This window comes from Acanthaster planci, linkage group LG08 (assembly GCF_054643075.1).
Source record: "Acanthaster planci isolate LZ-2023a linkage group LG08, COTS_SCS, whole genome shotgun sequence".
In the NCBI taxonomy this organism is placed as follows: domain Eukaryota; kingdom Metazoa; phylum Echinodermata; class Asteroidea; order Valvatida; family Acanthasteridae; genus Acanthaster; species Acanthaster planci.
In genome coordinates, this window is record NC_141784.1 from 20,918,924 (window position 1) to 20,937,519 (window position 18,596).

The window sequence follows — 18,596 nt, forward strand, 5'->3', positions numbered from 1 at the left end:
TTTATGCTTATTTTGTATAAGATAATTGTAAGCTCATTTAAAAGATGTGTTTAAATGGCCAAAAATTATTGCAGGTTATTTGGATTCTTTTTCAAAGGGTTTTCCCTGAGGGGAACTTAAAACCTTGCTGGTTCTGAGTGAACCATTTGTTCGGAGTGAACCACCTTCATTCTGAGGAAACCATTTGTTCTGAGTGAACAACCGTCATTCCGAAGGGATCATTATATTTGTTCTGAGTGAACAAACATCTTTATGAATAAACGAGCACCAGTATCGCTCCACAGTTCTTAGTGAACTAGCCACCCCACCCAGCTCGAGGTGAAACCGTACAGAGAGGTTTAAGGCCGACCATCAGGTCAGCAGGGAGAACCATCCTTCGACCTTCCTGGAAGATCAGCCCAGGCGCTGATGTTCATCCGTGCACCCACCTGGAGACAGCTTTACTCCAAGGAGCTGGCAGACATATTGTAGAGAACTGCATGGTACACGAGCGTGGGCATTCTTCCACCCATGCAAACTGTTGACTGTTATGAAGGTGGCCTGGTGGGGCTTGAATAATTAACTAATTAGTGGTAAAGATTTGTTTATTTATTTTCACGAAATGGCCGTAGGGGGGATATAATTAGGTATTTACACGTTTTACTAATTCGATTAGAAACTGGTTTTGGGTACAAGTGTTTTTTTTGGTAGGGGGGGTTGGTAGAATAAATGTTCCTTGTCTTATAAAAAAAAAAACGGTTGATCGATTTTGAAGTATGATTGTTTGACCTCCAAAAACTTGTGTACCTACTACCATACTGGTTAGTTATTTTTTTTTGGTCCACTGAGGGGAAAGTCGGACCCCTGGTGTGACACACGCCTTTTAAACGCCTTCCTGTGACACTTTGTTGTAGTGTTGATGTGTTAATAAACTGAGAGACAATGACACATTTTGGTGTTAATAACAAGACACAGAAATACGTTATCGGGTACACTTTCTGAACACTGACGCACGATTATATCCAAAAGGAGTTTAATTTTAAACGATTACATGTTTAAAATAATGCAAAGACATGCGTGAGCTGAAATTATTTCAAACTTTGTGTTCCAATTTCTACGACAAATGAAAATATATGAACTGATTCTGTCATTCCAAGGGAGACCAAGTCTGTGCAAAACTATTTTTAGCTGATTTTCTCAGGCAAAATACAGGACATTGAAAAATGCAAATATTATAACAGTATTAAAAATCAATTTTGTAAGATTAAGCGACCAGACAAAGAAGGTGAAAAGGACAAACTACAAGAGGTTAAGACACAGAGAACCGTTAAACGAAAAATTGAAAAAAATATTGTATCATTATGCGGACTTGAGGATTGCCTAAAAAGCTATACAATAAACATGTCGAGAGGCTGTCCAACTACAACATTGCAACTTTTCCCAAGACACAGAGACAGACAAAACAGGACAACTTATAAAACAGACAGATACAAACATACAAGACGTAGAAAACAAATTTTCTTAAACCAGAAATTGTATTTGTGCAGTCCCTCAGCTCCTTCCCAATCTCAGCTATACAGGGACAGTTTTGTTTGTCTGCAGTTTCTTCAACTTTCAAATGTAGTCGTTTAAAAGGATTTGGTTGTTTTAAATGACAATTCACAGTGAAAACATGAACCCTTTCCACTCTGCTGGCCAATTATACCTTCATTCGTCCCTTTCCGTTCCAATTCAGATTGGCATGTCTTTCATGGGAATGGTACACTAAGTTTTATGTAAATATGGAGGCAAAATGAAGAGTTTTGTGTCATAACGTGCACAAGACATCAAATAAAAATGTGAAGGTTTTGTAAGAGGTCAAAATATACAGTGCGGTGACCGTTGATTTCCATTCTTTTGTGCGGAATGCATCACCAATGTGAAGCTTTGTGTAGGTCATTCATGACCCGTGGCCCTGAAGATTACAATCGTTTGCCGATTCACCCCCTCTGAACATGCTCAAACTGGCGTGATGTCACTGACTTTGGTCTCGAATGGCCTTGCCTTTTTAAATACCAAAACGGTTCATTGCCTCGGTGTCTTCCACGGATACATATTACAACGTACTTTATCAGTCAGCAGAGGAACCATGGTTTTATGAAATAGCCTTTCAAGGCTTAAATATGCACTAAACACATTGAGTAAAAGTTTCTCAACATCTCCCTGTGAATGTAACCGCTTGTGTTACTTTTATAAGGTTTTTCGTCTCGACAATTCATCGCCCTGTTCCAGGAAAATTCTTCCAACATCGTTTGCCTGAAAAAATACAAGTGCCCGAGTGACCAGGTGCTGCGTATGAAAGAAAATCGCCGTTTTATAAGGAAACGAATTTTGTTGTTATTCGTTTTTGCAATGTGATTTGGAATTACAGTTAAAGTTGGCACTGCTATGCTGTTACATAGTGACATTTCCCGTTTGCACGGAAACCTGTTTCCCCTCTAGAACTACATCTGTTAATTGAATTGTGCTGAAACATTGATGACTGTGCCTCCATTGCTCGTAATTGTACATCACAGTCAACCATGGACCAGGTATTTCCTTTTTAAGCAGTCAATTTAAAAATACATAGAACATACATTAGAAAATTGAAATACATACAATAAAATACATTAGAAAGCTGCCATTTGAGAAAAGCCTATTCATAGGCCTTCTGCCTTAATTGTCAAATAGATTTTATTCACAGGACCGGCCATATTGAATTGAAAGCGAGGTTATCTCTTCATATTTGAATGTTGAGATTAGAACCGGAGCCAATTTTGTACCTGTCTTCTATGATGGATAATTTCATCGACAGATTGCAATTTACAGAAGAGTTCCAGGGAATATTCTCAGAAATGGCTACCAGGTGAATGAGGTCCGTTCAATGTTCCACGGATATTATAGGCACTTTTATTTTGTTGGCCCCACTCCGCCCAAGACAGAGCCACATGTGTCATGTTGATGGTAACAACAAACTTTAGAATTGAAACTTCACAAATACTCATAAAAAAGATCAGGCCTTCACCAAAAAGTTGAGATTATAATCTGGCCCCCACAGCAGTATGTATTCATTTTTTTAAAACTTACTTCATGCCTTGTCTTTAAGAAACTTGGCAGATGCAGAATCTGTTGTCGATCCTTAAACGAATCAAAAGCCCGACGCCAAATTGACGTCGGCATTGATTTCATGGAGCTTCCACGACTTTTTAAGAAAAATGCACACGCAAACGTCAAGTAAAATGAAACATGATGCCTCGCTAGACTGGCTGGAGATACTGTTTATCCGTTCACTAGTTAGCATTGTAGTGTCTTTTTTCTAGTTTGAAACAAATTTTATTTTTTTCTTTAGCCACATCAAAAATATCAACAGGTGGCTCTTGTAATGGGATTCGCAAGCAAGATATGGGACAGAGGGGCACACCCCACATGTCCGATCCTTGTACACACTCTACAGTATTGTTACCTCCCCCCCATGTCTATAAAGAATTCCTGAGGATCCAATCAAACAATGACCAACACAAAGGTGGGGGTGCTATCTTGCTTCATATGTCATGAAGTTCGATTTGTCTGTTAATTGTTGCCATAACAATATTCGGTCTTAGTTTGGGGAGATTTTTTGATGTGGGAAACAGGAAGGGTGTTAGCGAACGTATTTCAGCGTATTGCGGTATGGAGTAACATTACAGGACAGATAACAAGCACAAATGCAAGTAGACGTTTTGTCGTGCTATAATTTTGGGTCAACGTAGTGTGGCGTCGACGCCTGTTACAATTATCAACAGACCATTTACTTAGTTGCTCGGATTACGACGTGAGTGCAAATCGAAGTAGCAAACTTCAAGCCAGTTGAGACTGCTACCCAGCTGAACAACACAAAATTGGCAATTTATCTTACTTTGACTCTTACTTTAACTCTCAGTAACACGCGTGGCTAATCCTCATGTATTTTGGAAGCCCGTCTACCGGCTAGCCCCATATTTTTTCTTAATTCTAACTTTACCACAAGCGTCAGACTATTTGAAAGCCGAGAGGAGTGAAGTTTCAAAACCATGTCAGACAAACCATGTCAGGCCAGACCTCCCAGCGCTAACTACAGCCCAAAACACACGGTTTTCCCGGTCTTAAGTGACCCTCACAAGGATGAAGAGGGTACTTGCTGTCGACTCGATGTTTTCGGACACTCAGTCGTTCACTTGATACGGGTACTCAACCAGCACGGCTGCATATTGTTATAGACTCTCGACAGCTCGCTTCAAGACAGCAGCAAGGTCTTAACTAGTCGACTGCTGTTTAACACTTTGAATAGTTTAACACTTTTTGCCGTTGAGCCAAATTTACTTGAGAATACTTTCTATTCGTTACTTGTGTATCTCCAGTTGTGTCTCGTAAGATAACAAAGACTACACACGTTTCAATAATGCAGTATCCTCTACTTTAGTAGGCCTACATACGGCTCTCTGTTCGGCTGTCCAAGGTCGCGTTTGTTGCGTTAAGATTTGTTTCATCATTAAGTTATAACACTTTATTCCACTTACTTATTGTGGCAAACATATCACATAATGTACATCACAATTATCTTCTCAAGTTTGAATGTTGCCATTTTGTATTTCTGTCCAAGTTTTCACCCCAAAACAGCATCTGAGTAGCCAGAATCCTCAGCACAACAGGTTTTACACATGTAAGAAAAATTTTGTAATTCAACAAAGAAACAAATCTTGCGTTACTCTTTCTTGCAATATTGTATGCTCCATTCTTTGAATTAAGCTATATACTTTCATGGTACAGAAACCTTTAAGGATGATATTAAAGTCAAAGTTAAATGTATATAACTACACACAGAGAAAAATACCCAGGTTGTGTACAATTTTACACAACTGCATGGAGCCATACGAACCTTCTGATAATTGAATTTTTACAAAGAGGTGTTGGGTAAGTTTGTTCATAAAAATTTGGTAAATTTTTACTGAGAAAACAAATACCTAAGTTTTCCCTATAACTCAGTAAACGTGATTATGTAAATTTACATTTAAACTGTTCTAGGGTTGAAAAGTGCAGATATTGTGTTTAGAATTACTTCGGATTACATGTTTATTGGGTTTATGTAATAATTGTTACAAATGTAATGGTAAATTTATGCATTTATTTATGTTCTAATAAAAAAAATCAGTTCCTCGGCCACTACGTAACTCAATACATGAACAATATTGTACTGAAGTTTAACTGTAGATTTATTCTCAATCAAGAAATATCGCAATTATAAGTTATACCAATCAAATATTTCCAGTATACTTCAAACAGAATTTTTTTCCACGAAATACTGTTGGGGAAGAATTCCATGTGCGAACAGTACCAACAGTACTGCCCTCAAACTGGCATGCACAAATCTCTTTCATTAGATTAGTTCGTTTTAAACGTGTCTGTTTTCTGAAATGATGAACAAACACGGCAGTCACATAGATATGTCTCACCGTTCTCTGGAAAATTAGGCCTTACCCCAACTGAATGTGCAGAAAAAGCCACAGATAGTTGACTTAGGTGGGCAAGTCTGCGGTAATTTGAAATATGGTATTAGTAGTTTTGATAAAGAGGGGCTTTGTGAAAGTCTTATTTGCTCATCTTTTTTATTTCTAGCCCAAAACAGACATTCAAAAAGTCTGCAAAAATCTTCCAGAAACTTTGAAATACATGGTTAAACTGAAGTTAATTTAGAATGTAATAATTTCCACTTACTTACTGATTAAGACTCAAAATTAACACTTAAGAGTTGTAAAGGGTCTTTTGTGTTGTACTTATCACTTGTGAATTTCCATGTCTAATACTGAAGCAATCGCCACAAACTAGGCTTGAGGTTCATGAAACCCCACACGTCTTAAAAGACGTGCTTTAAGGCGTTATTTTTGATTAAACCAATTTTACATAATCTTTAATCGGATTTTCTGACCTGGGGGGCTCACTTTTTGCAAGAGAAAAGGATAAAAAAAAACTCCCGATTCCACTACTTAACTTAGAGCTCCTAACTCCATGTATGCTGATTTCAACAACTGCGTACAATGGAACTTCAGAAAGTTATGACGTGCTGAAGCGGTGGGTGTTGTATAACCCTCCTCGCCTGGAGGAGGGTGTTGCATAACCCTCCTCGCCTGGAAGAGGGTGTTGCGTAACCCTCCTCGCCTGGAAGAGGGTGTTGCATAACCCTCCTCGCCTGGAAGAGGGTGTTGCGTAACCCTCCTCGCCTGGAAGAGGGTGTTGCATAACCCTCCTCGCCTGGAAGAGGGTGTTGCGTAACCCTCCTCGCCTGGAAGAGGGTGTTGCATAACCCTCCTCGCCTGGAAGAGGGTGTTGCATAACCCCCGTCGCCTGGAAGAGGGTGTTGCATAACCCCCCTCGCCTGGAAGAGGGTGTTGCATAACCCCCCTCGCCTGGAAGAGGGTGTTGCATAACCCCCCTCGCCTGGAAGAGGGTGTTGCATAACCCCCGTCGCCTGGAAGAGGGTGTTGCATAACCCCCGTCGCCTGGAAGAGGGTGTTGCATGACCCCCCTCGCCTGGAAGAGGGTGTTGCATAACCCTCCTCGCCTGAATTAGGTAGTTTTGCTTTGAAGATCAGTGAGGGATCCCCCAACTTTCATATTGTCTGTAGCTCAAAGCGGATACTCGATGTCAATTTCTTTGAAGAACTCTTCCAACAAAAATGAATAAAAGTGCACTCAGGTCAACTGAACATCTGTGCATTAGACTTCAACACATGAAATAAATGGATTATGGTTTTACTACAGTTGTGCAATATATTGCCAATTCCTTTTACAAATTATTTTCATTCATTCTGTGAATTTAGTCAAATATCGTCACCAACACAACGAACTAACACTAATTGGGAAGTGGGTGTTGGTTCGTGTAAACCACCTTTGCAACAAATTCAGTTTCATAAACACCTGGTAGTGCGTGCGTACATCAGACTCTGACGCGACATGGACTGATTTTTTTGTTCCACGAACTGACGCCAAACTTGTTTAGGAAATACAGTACCAGGAAAGATGCTTTGATGGGTTTGACGTAAATTTCATCCACAATTTGAACTTACATATCTGATTGGCTTTTGTCAGCTAAGAAAACTACCTTTCGAGGAAAAAAGACTGTTTACGGGCATTCTGTTGCATTAAATTCCCTATGCCTTTACTCTTAAAGAGGCGGGGGAGCCACCCCCTCAACCTTTTTCTCTATCGTGGAAAATAAATCACCCACGCGCTGGGCCATCTGTAGTTTTGCCAGTATACATGCCTTGCAACTAATTTTTCTTCAATTTTCTAAAATCGGAAGTACCTTTTCCCACTGCTGTCTAGTACACTGAAAACCTGCATTTTCTTTCGACAACACGTGAGGGCGCTCAGAAGATAAAATTCGTCAAAAGTAAATTGAACGTCCTTGGCTGGTCACTAACGGGAAAGGTACTTCGAAGTAAACTATCTAGCTGTTGCAAACTGCACATTGTCGGTCCTACCCGTCGGTTTGGCTTGCTGTCTTCGATTGACAACCAGACACATCGGGTATTGTTTCAACAGTCTCGAGCCGGAGGCCAGCACTATCACACAACCCGGGAAAATCGTTAAGGCGTGCGATTGAGAGGAAACTCAGGTAAGCTTGAGACAGACAAATGAAATCATTTTCCCTCATCCCAAAGATTAATCTTCAACTATTGTCATTTCATGAGCGGGGGTAATATAAAACAGCAGCCGGCAAGATGCAATGTTTCAAAGGTTTTAAGCCCCCATGCCATATATTCTATGACACCCAGGGCATATAGCGCTGGTAGATGTTCCAGTATTCAAGTTAATGCAGAGCTGTACTAAGCAATTCACTAGCTACTATGAGAATATCAAAAATTCTCAGAGAGACGGTAAAATTTTTTTAGCTGTGTAATTTATGGCAAAGTGTAGTATTTCCTTGTTCCCCCCAATTTTTTTTTCAAAGACGCAATAATCAGGCACTTTTGACCAGTTAATTTGCATCATCCTCAGTAGCTTTTCTGAAGCAAATATTGTTGGGTAGTGTCCTATATACATGTACTCCATGGGCCATTTTTCACGCGCATTACATTTTTATCAAGTACTCAAGAAAAGGATGAACCCCACTCGTGATCTCCATGTGACCCACTACCCCAAAACTAGGCTGAAAAAAGTGGAACTTCCACTGTTTATGTTTTCACTGCCTTTTTAGAGGCCTCACTACCGGTATATACCCTTCTGCAGCCAAAATGTAGACTTTCAAGAGATCAGCCTGGTTTTGAAACAGCAGGTCACAAAATTTCTCACCATTGTATATATGTGTGCCATGTTATGTGCGTCTTCTCAATCAAGAACAGTAGTCTGCTTGCTACATCAGTGGCTACTTATTTTGTACAGAACTCCTGTCATAAAGTTATGCGTTTACAGCGAGCCGTTTAGTTTGTCAAAGCCAAGTACACCCAAGGGGAATTTGGCGGGCAGAGATGTGGAATGTTAACTTGTTTTTGTGTCACCAAGTGTTATCAAAACGCATGAAAATTTCAAAATCTTAACTTTTTAACCGTCCGTCATGTTTTTCCAAACTATTTCTAGCATTTATTTCTGAAATGCGATCTAACTGAAATGATTTTGATCAACAGTTCATATAATTATTCATTTCTACAACATTACCAGGTTTGTGTATTTTTTTTTTGTGGGGGGATTGGCCTGTTGTGATTTATGAGAGAAAAATGTCAAATGGATACCAAGGGCAAAGTTATTTTGATTAATTTTGATTTTGATATAATAAAGAGCGCTAAAGCACTGTTTAATGTATTCATTATATAAAAATCACTCCCTTGATCCATGCAAATGCATTCTTAGAACTTTGCGTTTGGACGACTGAATTCTACGGCTGGATACTTTCCAGCTGACATAATTTTGAGGAGCGAGCGTGCCTTGTCATAAAAGCGCCTGGTTACGGTAATGGTCTCGTCTGAGACACAGGGCATGTAGCTCCTGTCGCAAGGGAAAAAAACTTTTTTGCTCCTCTTCTTAGATTTAGTTTTATTTATTTGCCGACATAATAGCATCCCCATGGGGCTAGTGGATCGGTGCGTGTTTTTTTGTCACAAGTTAAATTGTAGTTTTCGTGGTATTTAATGTAAACATTAATCACAGGCGGAAATTGTGGTGGCGAAACGCAGCTTAGTTTCGAAGTATTCTTTCTCCAAATCACTTCAAAATCAAATAAGGTTCAATTAATTTTAGTCACTCTGCATTTGAAAACAGCGTCAATGTCTCACCCCTTAAAAATACATAACATAAAAAATCAGATTTAAAAAACATTAATGATTCATTCGCAACTGTATAATCTGGGACGGAATAGCATGAAATACATCACGTTTTATTCATGACTATTTTTATATAGTCTGAGTGTAGCCGTGTTGGTAGCTTGTTTATCAGCGCTGTTCCATTCGATCACCATTTAAATTAGACAAACCTCAGGGTTAAGGTACTGCTGCTGCCTGATTGGAAGATTGTTAAATGTCTGTCACAATTTTCTAAGCAAAACTTTTCAACCCTTTCACGGATGGTGGTTCGATTGCTGCGCATCTCTACAGTGTGTTTACCCAAAAAAGTATTGGATTCATCTGTGAAGGAGTAAGGCAACAGCGGCGGAACTATTTTCAAAAGAGTGTGTGTGGGGGGGAGTTGTTAAACCACCGACATCAGCCATTAATAGACGGATCCATTAGGACCTACCCCATTACAAGATCTGCTAAACGTGGGGCCACAGGTGGAGACCAGAACAATACAATAACCCTGATGTGTATATTACTCCGCCCACTTTGTTCAATCTTACCGCCCTATGCTCGTTTGATTTAGCACCAGGCCTGACATCGTTAAGCAGATAAAGCCTAACTACTCTGCTCTCGGAAATTCACCCTAGAAAAAACTCAATCGGTCAATTAACAACCTACCATTTCTACAACGTACCCCAAAGCCTCGTATTTGCTATAAACTCATTGTCAAAGGGTTAAAAAGGTTGAAAAGGTTTGCGAACTCGGTGAATTCACTCGAGAGTCTGCACACCATTCCCACCTTTAATTACTATTAATGTCCCGCCTTCATTTCGTGGATAATTAAATCCGATTTCAACAAATAGCCAAAAGCGAGGCAAGGTTGTTCGATAAAAAAATCGTGCCCCCATTATGTGAGCATGGTAAATTATAGATAATTTATAGATAGTACCCAAAAAACTCTTCAACCGAGAAATTGACTTTGGAAATCATCTGTAGTGTTACGAATAATTTAGAACCTTTCTGAGTTGTAGACGTAGGGACATCTTGTCAACATGATAATTGTGGTTACAATCAATACCGTAATGTCGCATCTTCGTGACTTATTAGGTTTCGTCTGACTATAACGTATCCGTGACGGTTGCCAAATTTCCTTCACAATGCGCCCAGTTAAGGAAATATGAAATAAAAAATGAACAAGTAATGCACGGTGTCCCAGACATGACATTAGATGGCATGAAATTTTTTTCTCTGTCAACTATATAATGATTACAAAGATGAACAAACAAATTGACTGGAGCGGGATTTGAACCTGCGACCTCTGGAACACCGTACCAGAGCTTTACCAATATCTCCGTTCGGGGGGCGCTAAACAGAAGCCAATAAACCTACGTCACTGTAAAAATCTCGGCAAGTATAATTACCATACCGCAATGATTCTTTCCCAATATTATACTTGTCTCTTTACCCAACGGTTATAGAAAATATTATTTGTAAAACCACTTTTTTACCCAGCGTTATAAAAAGGGTATACAGAAGATTAGGAATCAGACTCTTTTTTGTTTCATATTGTAGACACTGAATTGATAACTTAGGAAAAGTCATTCGTCCTCCGAGGAAATTTTAACAGACATCAGCTTTAGGCGTTAAACTAATATTAATAATATATTTCCATAAGTTGGAGAAAAAAGTGATTTCGCACAAAAGATAAAATTTGTGTCTGTATTCAACCAAATAAATGTGCAGAACACACTTATTGAACGTTCACTTTAAGAAAAAAATCTAATTAACACACAATATTATTTCTTGTTACATTCAGTATCATCTTTCTTTGTGGTTTGCCCATTCCCCTCAATATTTCACAAAGTGCTTTTGTTCATAAAATAGACCTCCCAACTCTCTTTTCAAAGTTTTGAGAAATATTGAAAAAGGATTGTTGTTCCTTAGTTACTTTGAATTTCTCCACACCCAAATATCCCAGTAGAAACAGTAGCAAGAGAATAAATTAATATATTTTATTTAATAAGTGGAAATCGTTCAATTGAGTAACTTTTCTGACTTGACCGCTGAAGCCAAAATAAGAGAGAATTGTCAATACTTTGGTTTGATGGCATAATATCGTTGAAATTTCTTTTTCTGCACCCCAGTCATGAATTGTGTCCCCGCCCCCAAAGAGGATTACCCCCGAAAGGGTGTTTTTGTTTTCGACATAAAATTCTAAATCCTGTGTTCATTTCGCCAACTTCCCTTAATGAACGCCCGTCTCCAACAGTTAGAGAAAATAAATATTTCATTTTTTTATTTAGGTCTAAAACCAATGACTTGACACTACTCTTCCGGGTGTAAAATATGATATCAAGTGGATTGAGAATGTGGACGGGTTTGAGAATAACCTGAAGTCAAATTTTCTAAGAATGTATTAGAAATTGGGGGCACACGTTGTTTTTAACCAGAAGCACACTAGCTTGGCTTAAATAAATAAAGATTTTGTCACCAGGCATTCTGTATTAGTTCGGTTAATACCGGCAATACATCTCTCATAGATGGCTGCATGAATTATATCGATGCTATAGGATGAATGATACTTATAGTAATCACATTATGTACTTACTCAGGTATGTGAAAAATAGGACGTACCTATATAGTGACGTGAAAACTATTGGGTAGATCCTGCGAAGTGTTATTATACGTACTGGTACCTAGGTATTTATTATTATTATTAGTTAATATACTTGCGTGCATGCGTCAATGCGTGCGTGCGTGCGAACCACTTCTCAAAGACGGATAGTGGGTGGATGACGCCAGGGGCCACGCCCCTCAGGAGTCGACCCCTCCCTCCTTTGGTTTTTTAAGTAATGAGAGAAGGGGAAAATTCAGCCAACACATATGTATTTCCTTAATCAAGCCGCTGAGTACAGACTTAAGGCCTATTCGTGCTTCAGGCGAAAAGCGAATTTGACGTCACGACAAAATTACGCATCTACGCATTCGCAAAGCAAATATTTGATCTGACGTCACAAAGTCGAGTTCGTTTTCGCTTTTGCATGAAGTATGAAGCGGGCCTTTAGGCTATGCTGAATCTCATACACGAATATTCGATTTCTGTTGGGAAGTGTTACTCTTTCCTAATGACCAGGTCATTTCAGAAAGATTCTGCAGTGATCAAAACGTCGGACCACCTTAATTTTAAGACTTGTACATTTGAGGTCATTTGCATCACTAAGCATTCGGTAGCAGTTTTTTTTGGGGGGGCTCTGTTTTATTATTAGTTATCTAATCCTGTGCTTTCGTTTCGTTGGACTTTAATTGAGTCGACTTAGAATAAACAGATTGAATAAAATGTTTCTTACAACACCTATACTTTCCACTCTTGCCCACAATTATAAGATTTTACATTTTTCGGTTTTGTTTGTCTTTCACTACAGAGTCAAGAACCACAAACTATGGCTGGTGGAATTACTCTTGTGGGCTCCTATATCAGGCAAGTTCATGGACGTGGTCACCAGTGGTCCTTTCACACACTTCTGGTGTGTCTAGCAGCATGTGTCCTTGCCACTCAGGTCATGCGTTGTAAGGGTCAATGCGCTTATAGCGACCGGCCTATCATTATGAACACATATCGTCAACACCTGGATGACCTGTCTGCGATTGCAGCCGATATACTCAATGACTCCACCATCGTGATCTCGCCCTCCTATACCGACAGCCAACTGGACAAGCTCATGGGCCGTATGCGCCATCTTGATCCAGCACAAATGGCAATCTTAGATGACAACGTCTGGAACGAGTACACGCAAGCTCTGGATGGCTGGATCTGGATGTGTCGCGCCCCGCAAACGCTAGGAAAACGGAATTTCATAAAGCCACTATATAAGGACTCGGAGTGACGTCATGATGGCGCCATCTTTGATTTCAAAGTACACACTTCTCTTCTATGGTAATGAGGTCTAAACAAGATTGTACAAATTATTTAATTGGAAACACGAAAGACAGGGAACAGATTTTATGAATAATTGCAAATAGTAGATTCCGCACTTGCTTGCTTGAGTATATTTATGTGCAAAAGGAAAGGTGCAATGAATCAATGTGAACATTACGCTGGCTAAACTTTGCTGCTTTATTTCGAGGTTCAAGTAATAGACGTCTTAATAATGTTAATTATTGTGTTTGAAAAGCATCAATTACACAAACTGTTAATTGATTGTGTTAATGTGACTTTATTTTTTTGTAAAAGCGCTTGGTTTTTCTCAGTCCTTGACTTCTTTATATACACCCTAAAAACAAGTATAACAGTTAATGTTTGCACGCCTTTTAAACGCCTTCCTGTGACACTTTGTTGTAGTGTTGATGTGTTAATAAACTGAGAGACAATGACACATTTTGGTGTTAATAACAAGACACAGAAATACGTTATCGGGTACACTTTCTGAACACTGACGCACGATTATATCCAAAAGGAGTTTAATTTTAAACGATTACATGTTTAAAATAATGCAAAGACATGCGTGAGCTGAAATTATTTCAAACTTTGTGTTCCAATTTCTACGACAAATGAAAATATATGAACTGATTTTGTCATTCCAAGGGAGACCAAGTCTGTGCAAAACTATTTTTAGCTGATTTTCTCAGGCAAAATACAGGACATTGAAAAATGCAAATATTATAACAGTATTAAAAATCAATTTTGTAAGATTAAGCGACCAGACAAAGAAGGTGAAAAGGACAAACTACAAGAGGTTAAGACACAGAGAACCGTTAAACGAAAAATTGAAAAAAAATATTGTATCATTATGCGGACTTGAGGATTGCCTAAAAAGCTATACAATAAACATGTCGAGAGGCTGTCCAACTACAACATTGCAACTTTTCCCAAGACACAGAGACAGACAAAACAGGACAACTTATAAAACAGACAGATACAAACATACAAGACGTAGAAAACAAAGAACGTAACATCCCAACAAGTGAACAAAAGTAAGCAAAGGAGCAAATACAAAGGACTTACAAAGATATGAGGCAGGGTATGTGGAGTTTATTGGCAATCGACATCAAACAATGAAAAACAATGACGATCTAAAGATACTAACAAAAATCACTGACACCAACCTAGTATACGGTACCTCCACACAGCTGCGTGCCTAAACCAGTCTTAATCCTGTTTTCAAACTCTTAAAATTAAAAATTAATTCATTTCTAACTTACTCCGTTAGTAAACTCTTTGTCTAGGAAAGTCCGAAGAACAGGTAATTGTTGTAAAGCAAAAATGCAAATAAAATGAAGAGTGTCACTTCTTCGACTAAAATTAATCGATAGAACAAGTTAAAAACTCTTAAATCGTAAGACTAGCCTGTACGGAAAAGTAAGATACCACGTTCTTGACTGAAGTATGAGATGCTAGGGTTAACTAAATGATCAGTATAAAAATGATGGGAAGGTGCGACCATTTGAAATAATGCTGTGGCGAATGCACTCAAATGATTAAATTTGAATTGATTCTTTTTATAGGGTTGCCATGCTGGTACACCATACTCAAGAATAGGCAGACATAAAACTTCATAATACAAAACCTCCCTGTAACGGGAATCTGAGTGCGACATCCCATAAATTCTAGTAATGAGGCCTACAATTAGGTCTATTCTAGAAGCTATAGCAACAGTCATGTCGGTATGCTTAGACAATGAACTCAAATAGGCTATTTGTAAGAATTAACTTCCAAAACACCGTGGTTGATGTTTGATACATTTTGAAAATGGGGGTCTAGATTTGGTGATCAGCATGTGTTTGTTTTCCAATTTTAGTGTTAGTTGAGTTCATCCTGTTTGCACACTCCAAGACCATGTCCTAATCATGTATACCAAAATTTGTATCCTTGTGAAGACATGGCTTTGTTCTCCAGTACTAATTCGGCTGTGTGTGAAACAATGTTTTAAAAATGTTCACATTTCAACATGAATCACTCTCCTGGACTGGAATTTCAGGTCCCTCATACATTATTATGAAACACTTCAATTTGCGACAGATTCTTGCACATTAAAAATTTCTCCTTTTTGAGCAATTTCCAAATATCAGTTTCGTGAAATCCTTGTAGAGACCTATACACCTTTAGAAATTCCTTATGGAGACCTATTCAACCCATTCTCCTGGATCTCCATAAGACACCATATATCGAAACATTCTCACCGATTCTTGCAAAATTCCAAAATGAATAAATAAACCGCAAAAAACATGGCTGTGTTTAGATTACTCAGTAAGCCCACGGCAGCTTGCACACACTAGCATAGCACAGGCATTTCATCAGAACTCGCCTGTGCTTGTTGCTCAAGTTCTTGCTGCCGATTTATTTGACCTATAATTGAATGAGTTAGGAGGCAGAATAATCCTTAATATCCTGTGACCATTGGCTATGCCTAATCCTATCATATTATTTGGTCATTCCTATTAGACTTAATTATGCTCTTGGAGAATCTTCAATACGGTAGGGCTGACTAGCTCATCTGGAATACACAAATGGGAATAGGTGGGTGTGCATTTTCCGCCTTTTCCTTAATTTGATTTTGTCCCGAAGGGAAGATAAAGTTTTATCTTTTCAAGTAATGTGTACCTTGCTGTATAAGGCCCCCATTTACGCAGACAAGCAGTAACGAGCGGCGGTTTTTGAAAGTGGTAGGCCTATGCCCGGCGATAATTTGCTCTAATTTTACGCATAAGGCAAAAACCCTTTCCGTGTCTACAAACAATTTTTGTTTATGTATTTCCTGTGTTTTCCAATAACAATGGCGCCCATTAGAAGTATGGTAGACAACGTGGGCGAATCGGGGAATCGCTCAACGCGCCTGTCCATGCGTGACGTCACATATAACGAGATTACGTTGGTCAACTGATGCGTGTCCCTGTCTCAGGTCATCATCTTTGATTGGTTTCCGTATAAAACCATTTAGCACTCCATCCGTCGGCTTATCCACTATCGGTGTACACATGCTCGCTTCGAGTCATCGCGCGACCTGTTCTGTCTGTGTAAATATGGCCCACTTAAGAGTGTAACAAATGACTGTTAACAAGTTAGCATAGTTATTGTAATTTCTAAGAATAAAAAGTAGGCTTTTAAAATTTGTAATACTGCCTGAATAGCATGTGATATTAACAAGCAGAATTGCAGGTTACTTGATGCTGTGTGTAGCTGAATAATTTAACGGAGTTTCAGAAAACTTGCAGGCTGTAATAGCACAACGAATTATCGCCAAAAGTAATTAGGGCAAATTTGAACAAGCCATCAAATTAGAGGTGTCTATGCAAAGATTGGAATGTAAAAGTGTAATATTAAAACTGGTTCCGAGATGCTGCTACGAGTTTTAATGTTTGTTTCTTACTTGTCAGGGTTAAATTAAGACCGGATCACCCTTATGAGAGGGAAAACATACATTTTATTAATGACGGTAAAAATATGAGAAGAAACACGAATTCCGGCAAGTGGGCATTGAAGGAAAGTGCTTGATTTTTCAGGCTCTAATTATTCAACAAAACATCATTATTCCAAATGAAAAAGACTAAAGCAATTGTTCATCTCTTAATTGCCAAATCGGACTGAAGAGAGTAATTTAGTACCTCATCGTAGGAAAGGTCCTTGATTCCGTTGCTTTTTCGGGGACTAAAATACTGTAGAGTTTCTACTAATCGAATTGCGTTGCTGCGTTGCGGCAAATTCAAAACGAAATCTTTTTTAATTAACCATATTTTTTCGACTTTTTCCTTTCCTCAAAAAGTAAGTAACCCCGTAAGTGATATCAAACGCAGGAAGAGTAAATTATTCTGTACGTGTCGGAGTGGAAACTGAGATTTCCGATCGCAGCCAATGTGATTTACAGCGCGATATATCACATCTGTGGTGAAACCATCAGCCTGCGAGAGGTAAGTTATAACCTTTGATGGTTTTCAAGCAGCGTTGGCCGTTTGTTGGTATCGCTTTCGACACCGAATACTGGCAAGGAGTAATCGAAGAGTATTAAGGTTACCAAGGCTAGCCACAGTGGGCGCGAGTAAGTGTTGGCCTCGTGGTACTCAAGATTCTTCTGCAAGTGCCGTTGCCGGTTTTCTCTCTATTTATGCTGGTACAAATTTATACGTTTCCGTTTTAACATTTAGAGAGTCACGTCGTTCAAGCTTAGCTCGACGCATGCAGCGTCCTGAGTTTTTAGTATGACGTTCTCCTTTTCTTTTAGGAATCAATCAATTCGGTTGAGCGATATGAAATGTTTATTTCAAATCTTGCCTGGCGCAGTTCCAGTTGGAACATACTCTGTGCGTTAGCGTGATTGGCCAATCTCGCATGAGAACCGTACCGAGCCATTTGGTTCCCACAATGATTGTGCTATCTAGTGAAGGAACGCGCACGCAGCCCATGGAGTCGAGGTTGCACCAAGTAAGCCATTAGCCTTGGCTACGTTCACATGACGCGCACACGGTCACAGTAACCATCCATGTTTTGCGCCTTGATCTAAAGGGATCAATCATGGGATTTATCACTTCCCAGAAATTGCAAAAATTTGATTCACTCTTTGTTTGCACCCAAAAATGCAACTCAACCCCATTAATGTTGAAAGGAGAAAAGAGAGTGGTAGCTGCTTTTAATTAAAAAAAGGTGTGCACACGGCCCCACCAGCCTCTCCCTTCTATACCGTTGAGGGAGTACTTCGACACAGAGCTGATCGAACCTTCGACGCTGCCGGCGACGAATTTTTTTCCTAGGATAGTTGGTACACTGTATGCAAATTATGCGTTTATTGACCAATCACAAGGCGTCTTTGGTTGTGGCAGGGATTTGTCTTGAACTCATTACGCATGCATACACAGTACATGCAAGGTACATGTCCACACATGTACATGTCCACACATGTACATGTACGCGGATCTTGAGTCACGTCGCGTTAACATTTTAATTTACTTTTATTTTTATACAATCAGCACTTGTCGATGCAATCACTGGCTAAGATCGGTAGAGTTTCTGCATATTTTGGAATGGTGCTTGTCAGCAAATTACTGTTTATGTAATCATGTCTTAGTGAAGAATAAAATTAACTCAATTGAAGCATTTCATATTCATGTGTAAAACGTTTTATTAGTTTCTGCTCACATGTTTTAATAAGACATTGGGGTTTACTGAGTCACTTTTAACAAATAGAATTACAGTACTTTACCAAAAACTAATACCTTTTTTTTCTCTGGTCAATTTTTCGACTAAATAGCGGATGTACATTTTAACCAAGATTTCTTTATCTGGGTGATATCAAAGAAAGATGTAAACACTATTACAATACATGTGCA

At 39.0% G+C, this 18,596-nt stretch overlaps 1 long non-coding RNA gene across 1 annotated transcript; it reads left to right on the forward strand.

The window, feature by feature from the left end:
- The first annotated feature begins 7,339 nt into the window (after nucleotides 1-7,339).
- LOC147798477 (uncharacterized) lies at nucleotides 7,340-16,621 on the forward strand. Its single transcript, XR_015426241.1, has 2 exons — nucleotides 7,340-7,627; nucleotides 12,704-16,621. It is a non-coding gene; the product is annotated as an uncharacterized LOC147798477 (long non-coding RNA).
- Nucleotides 16,622-18,596: the final 1,975 nt, after the last annotated feature.